Consider the following 9,950-nt stretch of genomic DNA (forward strand, 5'->3'; position numbering starts at 1 on the left):
GTAGCAATGAAACATATTAGATGTATTGTATGTGGTTTAGAGTGTCTAATTGCCTATCCATAATAGGAGGTCTGTTGCTAGGGCAGTTCTAGACTGGAGGTGACTTAATAAGTGAATGTCCAGTCCTGTGAGGTCCAGATTGGCGTGTATGGTCTAAGAAAACTTATATTAATGTCAGTGGCAGGAAGGTCCCAAAGCAAGGATTGCCAATGCTGGAGATCTATAGGTTTTTGATCCAGGTGGGCTTGTAGTGACCCAAATCAGATCATTATTGACCTAACTATTGACAAGCCAGCAGCCATATCACACTGCAGCTCACAACCGACAACCCCACTGAAGCTCAGCAGGTGTGAGCCTGATCAGTAGCTGGATGGGAGACTCCTGGGAAAGCTAAGGTTGCTGCTGGAAGAGGTGTTAGTGGGGCCAATAGGGGGCGCTCATTCTACGGCCTGTGTGGGTCTTAATGCCCCAGTATAGTGACAGGGACACTGTACTGTAAAGAGGTGCCGTCGTTTGGATGAGACGTCAAACCGAGGTCCTGACTCTCTGTGGTCATTAAAATTCCCAGAGTGTTTCTCAAAAAGAGTGGGGTGTTTCTGGTGTCCTAGCCAAGTTTCCCCCTGGTCTTTTCCGATCATGAACTCCTAATAACCCCCCACTCTGAACTGGCTTCATCACTCTGCTCTCCTCCCCACTGAGAGCTGGTGTGTGGTGAGAGTACTGGAGCATCATCCAGGTGGGGCTGCACACCGGTGGTGGTGATGGAGGGGATCCCAGTTACCTGTAAGGCTATTTGAGTGGAGTGTCCAGGAAAGAGCTATTTGACAGCTGTTCCACCACCTGGTCAGGTTGCCAACTCCTGGTCTAGGGTGAAGCTGGTCTCTCTTGCCTTTCTCCCTCGGGACCACAGGGGGTCTCACTCTGGTGAGTGTTCACAAGTACACAGAGCCCAGGCACCTGCTCTTCAGACTAGGTCTCATGGCCTGGAACAGTACTGTGACATCTGGTCACGGAAGAGGCTGCACCAGATCTCCAGGCAAAGCGCACTGTGTTTCTGCAGTTAGAGGAAGGAAGATTTTCTTCCTGTTTAGCTTGACCTTTTCTCCGAGACGCATTATCTGAAGTCAAGCGAAACGAAGCTCCAGACTGCATGTCGTGGTGGAGAGCAGGCTGTTCTGGGGAGGGTCTGTTGCTCTTGGGAAGCCGATATCTTCGGTTGTTACCTTCAGTGGCAGGAAAGTTGAGGGAAGACTTGAACTTTAGCAAGAGTCTGGCTTCTGGGCCCAGTCCCCTTAGAGAACTGCACCAACCCACAGGACAGGGGAGGCCAGAACATTTCTTCTAACGAAGGATAAGTCAGGGAGCTGCAAAGATGCAGCTAAGGCAGGGTTGTGGAAATGAGATGTGCAAGCCAGCACATCCGACCTCCCTCTGAACTTTTGTTTGATTCTCCAAATAGACGATAAGACCACATCCTCATGGACTCACTAATTTCTCTGAATTTGTTTCGTAAGAAATGTTTGTTATTAAAAATGTGTGTGTGACATACTGTTTCTCAATTACTTTTAGTTCCTTGTCAATGGGTGTCATGTATACAGGTTCTAGGAAGAGTGACTAACCACGATCATCAGTTAGGATTGTGTCACTACTGAATTCTGTTGTTTACTTGTTTTAATACTTCTGACTAAAAACCAACAACAATGAAAGGAGAAAAGTGGGAAACAAACAGGGAAGAAAAACAGGAATTTCTACATAGCTGCCCAAATAGAAGATGATTCCTCAGCCAAAAAACTGCATACAAGATGCAGTGAGACCCAGAGGGAGTCACTCCCCACTCAGCATCAAGGGCACAGCAGTGGAAACTGTCGGCTGCTCCGGGTTCCTTGGCCTGCAGATCTCCACCGACCTGGCTTGGACCCACAACACTGTAGCCAGTCTGAAAAAGGCACAACAGCACTTGCGCTTTCTGCGGTGCTTCAGGAAATACGGATGGGGAAGCAGTTCCTCATGAACTTTTACTGCAGCACCATAGAAAGTGTCCTCACTAGTGGCATCACTGTGTGGTACAGCAGTGCTACCAGGCATGACAGAGATGCACTACAGAGGGCTGCGGCTCAATGGCTCAGAGGATTATAGGATGTAATTTACCATCAATCAGTGAGATCCACACCATCCACTGTCACAATAAAGCCCTGATCCATCATTCAGGATCCCAAACATCCTGGCCACAAACTGTTCTCCCCCCTGCCCTCTGGCAAGCGGTACCGCACAGATCACTAGACTCAAGAACAGCTTCTATCCCACTGCAGTGCAAATCCTCAACAGCTGCCTGCAGGGCCTTAATACACTTCAGCACTCTGCACTTTTTACATAGTCTATCATTTTCTTTCTTTTGATCTCACTACTACATATTTATTTATACTCATTGGTCCTGTCATCTACATTGTGTGGTGTTGTCTTTTGTACTGTGTATGTCCCGAGAGATCAGCACGATCAAGAATTCCAAGGTACATCCACATAAGGCAATAAACTACTCTACTAAACACACCTTTCACGAGAGGGAAAGGAGACACGCTGAGATAGAAGGTGGAGTCCCTCAGGAGTCAGCGCAGAATAGAGGCAGGGAGAGAGAGATTGGAGAGGACGAGCAAGGAACAGTTGACACAGACAAACCCGTCTCTCTCGTGATCGGATGGCCTTCGCCCTCTGTTGCTTCAGAAATTCGGACACCAGCGACAGCAGTGATGGCATTCAATGCCCAGTCACTCCACCCTGGTCCAGCAAAAGCCATCTTTGGCTCTTGCCAAAGAGCGGTGTTGGGAAAGAGTGCTTTCAGCAGATAGCACAAGCATCATCCATCATCACGGGGCTCATGACAAGGAGGTCTGAATCTAAGAAAGACTGTCCAGAATGTGGCTCTGGGAGGTGCCCTGTGATAGATTGACATCCTGTCTAAAGTATATCCAGCTTTGCCCCCATCCCTTGCCAGGATAGACTCTGGGTCCCCCTGCAAGCCTTCCTGTACTGGATAAAGCAATGAGAAATTGAATGGCTGGATGTCCAGCAACTGAAGAATTGATTTGATGGTATTAGCAGCAGCATTCATTTTTCAAATGTCTGTGTGGTATATTAAAAGCTATATTAAAATGGGATTCTATGGTGGCTGAAGACAAAAAGAGTCTTATTGGTTAGCATTTTCTGTAGTCCTGTCCCTTCGGGGGCTGTTGGCTAACTTTCTCATGAGCTCTTGACTCGCTAGAGTGGTTCTCTGCAGCCTCTCCACTTACTGGACACACCCAAGATAGGGAAAAAAGAGACAAAGCCCAGCTGAGTCTGCTGCGGTCAGGCTTTATTGGGATTCTTGCGGTGGAGGGGCGTATTAGCGTTGCCAGGAAATGAGAGACTGGGCATGTGAGTGGGGACAGGAAGAGAGGTTCAGTGATGCAGTGGGGTTGCTGGTGTGGTTCGGAAAGAGATCTCCAGAGCGGACGGCTTGTCACTCCTAGAGGGAGAAAGAGAGATTGTGATGAGAGAGTTGCAGCTGTCCCCATGCTTGTCTGTGGATATTCAAATTGGGGTGATGTAATTTGTGGAGTACAGCAGGGCTCTGTTTTAGGACGCTCCTAATTTACATCAGTCTCTCACCTGGGTGTCACGTGTTACTCGATGACGGTCATCTCTCCACAGATGTTCTCCTTTATGATCTACAGAGAAAGAGAGATGGGGCTCATGAATAGGGGCTCACAACACTCACAGCTCTACACTCATTAAGCTGTTTCCACTAACAGCTGTGGACTCGTGCTAATGTGGGTTCAGATTATTCTTGAAGATGATCTCAGCAGATATTTTGTACATCTCCCACCCTTTCCCCCCTTGTTAGTTCCTCTCTCTGACCGCACGAGTGTGTGGACGTTGGGTGCTCTCTATAAAAAGGGGGGCCGTGGCAGCTGGGGGGGTGTAATCACATGGTTGGGACAGCTGGGGCAGTGGTGCCGACCTTCTTGCGGTTCTTGGGTTTCTCGAAGTCGTGCAGGCACCACAGCATCTTGGTCAGCGCAGCTTCGGGGGTGATTTCAAAGGCAGACAGCACCCCGGCATCTCTCAGACCCTGAGACAGAGAGAGAGAAGGAGTCACAGACACTGAACTCACTTTACCATTGTGTGATAGAGGACCAGGATCTGTAACACAGACACACAAAGAGACAGAGAGCCCCGCAAGGGTAAGGAAAAGATCAGTACGCAGAAAAGTGGACAGTAATGGGCCAAGACACTGCATATGCCCGTAAACATGGGTGTAGATACTGCTTAAAGCAGTACATGCACACAGCTTGTGAGGCATAGTGGTCCAAACACTCCATTGCATCGGTGGCTATCGGGATGTCACAAGCTCTGACTGTCATCCTGGTGGGTATTTCATGGTTCATGGTTCAGCCAAACCCTAGTTAAGGCAGAGAAGAGGTGTGACTCCGATAGTGAGCTTTATTTGGGAAAAGGCCTGGCTAAGGAGAACAGCAATCCAACCCACAGGATAGGGGAGGCCAGAACATTCCTTCTAATGAAGGATAAGTCAGGGAGCTGCAAAGATGCAGCAAAGGCGGGGTTGTGGTAATGAGATGTGCAAGCCAGCACATCCGACCTCCCTCTGAACTTTTGTTTGATTCTCCAAATAGACGATAAGACCACATCCTCATGGACTCACTAATTTCTCTGAATTTGTTTCGTAAGAAATGTTTGTTATTAAAAATGTGTGTGTGACATACTGTTTCTCTATTACTTTTAGTTCCTTGTCAATGGGTGTCATGCATACAGGTTCTAGGAAGAGTGACTAACCACGATCATCAGTTAGGATTGTGTCACTACTGAATTCTGTTGTTTACTTGTTTTAATACTTCTGACTAAAAACCAACAACAATGAAAGGAGAAAAGTGGGAAACAAACAGGGAAGAAAAACAGGAATTTCTACATAGCTGCCCAAATAGAAGATGATTCCTCAGCCAAAAAACTGCATACAAGATGCAGTGAGACCCAGAGGGAGTCACTCCCCACTCAGCATCAAGGGCACAGCAGTGGAAACTGTCGGCTGCTCCGGGTTCCTTGGCCTGCAGATCTCCACCGACCTGGCTTGGACCCACAACACTGTAGCCAGTCTGAAAAAGGCACAACAGCACTTGCACTTTCTGCGGTGCTTCAGGAAATACGGATGGGGAAGCAGTTCCTCATGAACTTTTACCGCAGCACCATAGAAAGTGTCCTCACTAGTGGCACTCACTTTTCTACTCCTGAAATCCCAGTAGTTGCCACTAGAGCACACAGGAGAACCAAAAACCACGTCCCACTTCCAGTACTTTGACAGCCTTGTGTGAATCCAGCAGTAGTGAGATGACTGACAGCTGCGCCTCTGGATAGAGGATGCTATAAAAGATGCTCACACGGGCACTTCATGTGTTCACTATAGAACCACACCTAGGGGTAGAGCGAGAGACAGGTGTAATTCTCCTTTTTCTCGCTCGCTTGGGCCGCAGATACTGCCCGGCAAATTATTGAAAACCGCCTTAAAACAAGCGCAAGAAGATCCCTGACTTGGTTGTCTATCTCTAAGCAGAGGTATCGAAAGAAGACTGTTAAGGGGGCAGCCCTGTCTTCTCCCCAGTCGAACGGTGTTCTGGTGTTCTGTCCATAGAAAGAAGGTGAACACAGCCCTTGTACAGAGGCTGTTTTACACGAACAGACACTTGTCCAAACACTCCATTGCATCGGTGGCTATCGGGATATCACAAGCTCTGACTGTCATCCTGGTGGGTATTTCATGGTTCATGGTTCAGCCAAACCCTAGTTAAGGCAGAGAAGAGGTGTGACTCCCATAGTGAGCTTTATTTGGGAAAAGGCCTGGCTAAGGAGAACAGCAATCCAACCCACAGGACAGGGGAGGCCAGAACATTCCTTCTAATGAAGGATAAGTCAGGGAGCTGCAAAGATGCAGCAAAGGCGGGGTTGTGGAAATGAGATGTGCAAGCCAGCACATCCGACCTCCCTCTGAGCTTTTGTTTGATTCTCCAAATAGAGGATAAGACCACATCCTCACAGACTGACTAATTTCTCTGAATTTGTTTCGTAAGAAATGTTTGTCACTAAAAATGTGCGTGTGACATACTGTACTGTTTCTCAATTACTTTTAGTTCCTTGTCAACGGGTGTCATGTACAGTATACAGGTTCTGTCAGCTGCTCCAGGTTCCTTGGCCTGCAGATCTCCACTGACCTGGAGGTAAAGCCAGAGACAGGTGGAATTCTCCTTTTTCTCGCTTGCTCGGGCCATAAGATACTGCCTGGCAAATTATTGAAAACCACCTTAAAACAAGCGCAAGAAGATCCCTGACTCGGTTGTCTATCTCTAAGCAGAGGTATCGAAAAAAGACTGTTAAGGGTGCAGCCCTGTCTTCTCCCCAGTCGAACGGTGTTCTGGTGTTCTGTCCATAGAAAGAAGGTGAACACAGCCCTTGTACAGATGCTGTTTGACAGAGTACATGAGAAAGAGTCTTTTCGGGCCAAACAAGTGCATCAGGTAACAGAAAATAACATAAAAGGGGTGTGTAGAGAAAGAAGAGTAACAAATGCTTCCCAGTGTGTTATCCAGTACCTGGGCAGTGCAGTAGGTGACAAAATTTTTTTTATTTCTTTCTGTCTTAAAACCGATTTCCTCAGAGCTACCAGAAAGCATCAGAACACGTGCGTGCTGGGTTTTTTTGTCATTTTTTAATTGACCACGTAGCAAAGCGAGACAAGTGACTGAAAACAGTCACAAACACAGAATAAACTTAATTCTTCCAGTGAGTAGAGTTTTGATCCATGCATTATCAGAAAGCCCACTTATCCTGTTAGAAATCACAGCTATGTGGAAAATTAACTTGGAATGACACGGAGTGAGGTAGGGCGATGTCACAGGTGGATGCCATTTTATCGTAGGATGCGTGCAATTTAGAGACCCCAGTTCACCTATTTCACATGTCTTCTGTGCTGCCTGCTGTAACTGCATCTGACTGCAGTGTCTGATTATGTGTGGTGAGTCAGAATACTTCCTTCAGGTACCTGCTGATGCGAACAGACTGTTCCAGGCTCCCAGACAGATCACTTGAGGTGAATGCTCCTGCCCTGATGCAGATTGAGTTCTGTGATCCAACCTGACTCTCTGGCTACAGCAGAGAACTGGCAGGCCACACTGTCAAGCTGCAAACTGGAGCTCAGTGCCTCTGGGAATTCTGGTTTGTGTTCGGGTGGTTTGGGATGGGTCAGACAAGGTCCTTCAGGCAGCACAACAACCTCTCAGCCAACTGGAGACGAACCTGCTTCTCAGGGTTGGGAAGTTTGTGATGGGCTACAAGATGACCAGACCGATGTTGGGTGGGTAGTGGGAGTCTGTACACTTCCCCAGTCTCCCAGGTTTTGAGTAAAGGTAGCATGAATTATCCTTGACAGGATAGCACCAGAAGCCCATCTCCACTTCCCCCTCTGTAACAGCCTTCAGACCTGTGACTGGTAGACCTCCTTGATCCTTGATTTTACACTGTCCATGATACTTTGGACCATAATGCCCTGGCTTTAAACCTGCTATGTTTCCAATCACTGGTGCTGGACTGCCTTTGCCTGCAGAACTCTCTGCCTGTTCCCCCAGCCTGCAATGAACCTCAAGTCTGCTACCTGCTCAGCCTCCCTGTGTGTGCAATTCCTGCCATTTCTCGGATTCTCTCAGCTGTCTCGCCCAGCATGTGGATTCACCTTCCAAAAACATGCCACTGTTTATTCCCCCACAAGCAGCTGGATACAACATCACCTCGGAGGCCTTCTTGACATGTTGCTGGTTCTTACGTCTGATCCAAGATGACGTGAAAAACCAGGCGTGATGGCTGATTCCAAATCCAACAGGAACATAGGGAATAATAGGGAAACAATCAGTTAGAAAAACAATTCAGACTGCGTTCTACTGTATCCTTTTTGCTCAGGACACTCATGGACACTGTGGTCCATTAAAATTTGACCGCTCCCAGCAGTGTGAGCATCAGGTAGTATTGCTCATCATCACACCTACTCCAGATACCGAGCAACTTGGTTAAGCTGAGGGGGGAGATTTAGGGAGATTTCAAGGAGTTGCATCCTTTGATACACTATGCACTCTAAAAAGGCGCTACAACTACTTAGTGCCCTGCATCGGATGTCACATTATGAACCAACCAGCGTTTTGGTAGCTGTCTCCGATCTCCGACTGCTGCTGTGCTTTTCCAATCACACCATCAGCAGGGCAACTCTCTGCCCCATTTCCAGAGTAGCCCCAGCACAAGATGAACTCTATCCAAGGAAAGCTGTCTCATCAAAACCCTGTCAGTGTCTAAAATAGATGCAGGTGGTGACGTTGTGCTTCCCTTTTCCTGCTTAAACAATGATCTGGTGCTATTTGCTTTGCTAGCCATTGGTTAGACTCCCTCCCTTGCGGCACATCGATAACGATGATAGCCCAAAGAATGGGGAGAGTCCCAGATACTTGCCAGGGTGAAAACGGGACAACAGAATGTCTAAACGCCACATGAAAAATTGTGCTGAAGCAAAGTCTATCAACACACATTCAAGGTGACACACTATCACAACTGACTGTACTGTAGACACTACTAGTGTCACTGCTGTCCATCTCCTCTCACACTCACCCTGAGTTCACCAGCACACACTGTTGATTAACACTGTTAGTACACAATATACATACAGTTAGTGTTAGTGCTGCTGGTCATCTTCTCCTCTATGGATCTGAAATGAGCACACTCACATTGTGCACACCTGAACTTGAAACACGTGATGGACGATTGCGCGTAGCCCTGTCAACAATAAAGCTGATGGCAGTGGTTGTGCATGTTTCTGGGATGTTTCTGGGATGAAGCGTGTGATGTAACAGTGATGTAACGCAGACCATGGCACTCAATCAACAATCAACAGATGTGCTTAAATCAGCCATTTTTGGAAAGTCGGGTGTACCTAACCAGACGGTTAATACCGTTTCTGAGGAATCTGTTGTCGTTAGTTTGCGATTCCCTGTGGTAGGGCTCAAATCGATTGACAAGACAAACGAGGTGACACATGAATCACACCAATCTTGGTATTATGGGATGCATGACTTTTTCCCCAGTGTTTCCTCACTATTTCGGATTGTGTTGTCCGCATAGGGTCCGGAAAGAACTGTTCCATTACAATGGGAGACTTCAATTTTCCTCACGCGCATTTAGAAGAACCATCAGAGTTGTTAGCAGCCGAGACCGAAATTCTCCACACGGCTTTCAGCTGTTCCCTCACTCAGTCTGTCAGAGCCCCTGAAGGAGGGAATGAGGTGAAGGAGTGCGATGAAGAAGGGATATCACAAAGGCCAAGGGACAGAATGGAAGCTTGCCATAATACTGCAATGGAAGCTACAATATATACAATAATATATGCAATATATAGCTACAGTATTTATATGAGACCTAATACTTCTTACTGATGTTTCATTTAACAAGCTGTTTTTTGCTCTTGCAAACTGGGCCCTTGTAAAGCATCGCAGAGATTCTTCCTTTCCCTGATGATGACTTTACTTTTATTTATCACTATTTTTTATTACACTTCAACTTTTTTTATAACACTTGGCTGCTGTGTGTAAACTGCATACGGTAAAGGGCTAGTACCTCATGTTTATGCATTCACTTCCGACTGTAAGGGTGTAACCGCTGCACTGTAAATGAGCAGTAGGGTGATTGTTTTCCTACCTTTTGTTTATGCATCTGCTAATGACCTTAAGCACTGGAATAATGAGCCAGGGATGTTACTGTTTTCAGACTGAGATTCCATGCTGCGCTGTTTTAAGATGAAGTGTGGATGCTTAAGGGAATTAGTCTGATTTATTTATTTTTTTTTAGTTCTGGCACCAATCACAGATGATAAC

This window comes from Lepisosteus oculatus, chromosome 4 (assembly GCF_040954835.1).
Source record: "Lepisosteus oculatus isolate fLepOcu1 chromosome 4, fLepOcu1.hap2, whole genome shotgun sequence".
Taxonomy (NCBI): Eukaryota; Metazoa; Chordata; class Actinopteri; order Semionotiformes; family Lepisosteidae; genus Lepisosteus; species Lepisosteus oculatus.